At 34.9% G+C, this 2,142-nt stretch overlaps 1 long non-coding RNA gene across 1 annotated transcript; it reads right to left on the minus strand.

The window, feature by feature from the left end:
* Positions 1–687: 687 nt before the first annotated feature.
* Positions 688–1,105, minus strand: LOC139884742 (uncharacterized). Its single transcript, XR_011771941.1, has 3 exons — positions 1,031–1,105; positions 896–942; positions 688–796 (listed from the first exon to the last, which is right to left on the minus strand). It is a non-coding gene; the product is annotated as an uncharacterized lncRNA (long non-coding RNA).
* Positions 1,106–2,142: the final 1,037 nt, after the last annotated feature.

Here is a 2,142-nt window from a genome sequence, read left to right on the forward strand (position 1 = left end):
AAAGTAAAATACAGGAAACTACTTGAAGGTCTAAAAGTGAAAATATATAGTAATAAATATCTTCTTCTTCTTCTCTACCAAACTTCTGTAACTCTTTTACTACCAATGTCAAATGTAAACTTTTGAGTTACAGCTTCTCTTTTTCACTTTTGAAGCACAAATCGACACCATATATACTAACATAGTTGAGGGTGGCTCAACACCCCCAAGCCCCCCTACTAGCTCCGCCATTGATTGTTACTTGTGTACAAAGCTAGCCCAATAGTCCATTAGGTTATATCTTGTAACTCTATATATAGATTGTAATCTGTATTCAATAACATACAATTTGATTGAACTTAATCATTTATCATCACCTTCATGCAGATGGCAACCTTCTGTGTAACAACTAGCAAGTTTGAGTCACATACACAAGTTCACATTTTCACATCATCCACTAATCAGACATGTTCTCATTCCAAATTCATTTTGGCTAAACAAGCACTATTTTATTCACAATAAATTTCCCACAAGTTTCCAATAAATTTCCCACAAGTTTCCAAAACAATCTGGTTTGGTGCGTTGATCACTAGATCCCGTCAAACGGTCATAAGATTTGTATCTTGATCCCCTGCAAACAAGAAAAACCACTTCACAGACTTATAAAAGCAACCAATTAACACATAGGAACTGAGATGGGCTATTAAAAACCTGTTATTTAAAGCCAATAAAAATGGCAATGAAACTCACAACATCAAACATCGAGTACAACGACTGTAGCAACAAAAAAAATGGCAATAAAATTCCACCAATCAACCTACACAAATCAGAAAAACAACACGAAACCCCTAAATTACAACCATCATTGAAAACAGGCAAAAACAGAGTAAATCAAAAGATTATAAAAAGGAATCACCTTCCAAATCAGTAGATAAGCGTTCATGGCCACCTCCAGGAGCAAAGCTGCGAAGGAAGACAGAAATCGTGAGACAATCAAGACAATGATGACGAACCCTAATTTTTTTTTTGTGTGGGAGAAGGTTTGACGAACCCAAAGTTTGAGCGAAGAATTTTGAAAATATGAATTAAACCAGTGAAAACCCAAAGTTCATTAGGTTAATCCACTAATCAGACCTGTTCTCATTTTGTGAACCTCCAAATCCATTTGGCAAAACAAGCACTATTGTAATCACAATAAATTTCCCACAAGTTTCCTAAACAATCTGGTGTTGACCACTAGATCCCGTCAAACGGTCATACAATTTGTATCTTGATCCCCTGCAGACAAGAAAAACCACTCACAGACTTGTCCGATTTTCTTAAGTGAGCCTGTAGAAAATGATAGCAAACAGAAGTAATTACTTATATTTGACCAATACTTTATGGCTCGCTACCACAGCTAGCTAACTGTTTACGATCTAAATATATTTGCATTAGACTCGGGTGATTACTTTTGAAAAACAACTGCCTTATCAAACCAAATCCCTCTTTACAAAAGAATTTAAAAAACGAAGGCAATGAAGATTTATTTAGATAGAAAACAAAATGAGAAATGAGGTTCAAATCCTATATTGTCCTTTTTACAAAAGAAATCAAACAATATATATACATATATAGATAGAGATATGTGAATCTGTAAAGGGATGAAGGTTGTTTAATTTTGCAATCATGGCCTTTAGTAAAAAGGGGCAACCACCCTCTGTAACATCCCTATTTTATACACACACACACTTACTATTAGCAATAACAATTGTCATTGATACGAGAGCTGGTAAGTAGCAGTTGTTATTGATACAAACACACTAACTAGTAACAATATCAAAAGAAATGCAAACTTTATGAGGCTCAGATTAGTTAATAATCGATCAAAGCAAAGAGGATACAACCGCCATGGCTGCAAATATTGCCCCGCCAAGTTACGGGTAATCTCAAACTTTGCTGATTTACTCATACAACCCACTAGAATTTCATCATCACCGCCTCCAATTATTACTATTACGGAGTACTATTATCATTATTAATTATTATTATTATTGTCTTTATTGCATCATTCGTCAACTCAAAAGTTGAATGCGAAAAGAGTTGATCAGTTGAAGTAGAAAGAGCATAGCATCAGCGGCAATGAATCTATTGCGCTTTTAGAAAGGGTTGTTGATTTTTGGG

This window comes from Rutidosis leptorrhynchoides, chromosome 1 (assembly GCF_046630445.1).
Source record: "Rutidosis leptorrhynchoides isolate AG116_Rl617_1_P2 chromosome 1, CSIRO_AGI_Rlap_v1, whole genome shotgun sequence".
Classification (NCBI taxonomy): domain Eukaryota; kingdom Viridiplantae; phylum Streptophyta; class Magnoliopsida; order Asterales; family Asteraceae; genus Rutidosis; species Rutidosis leptorrhynchoides.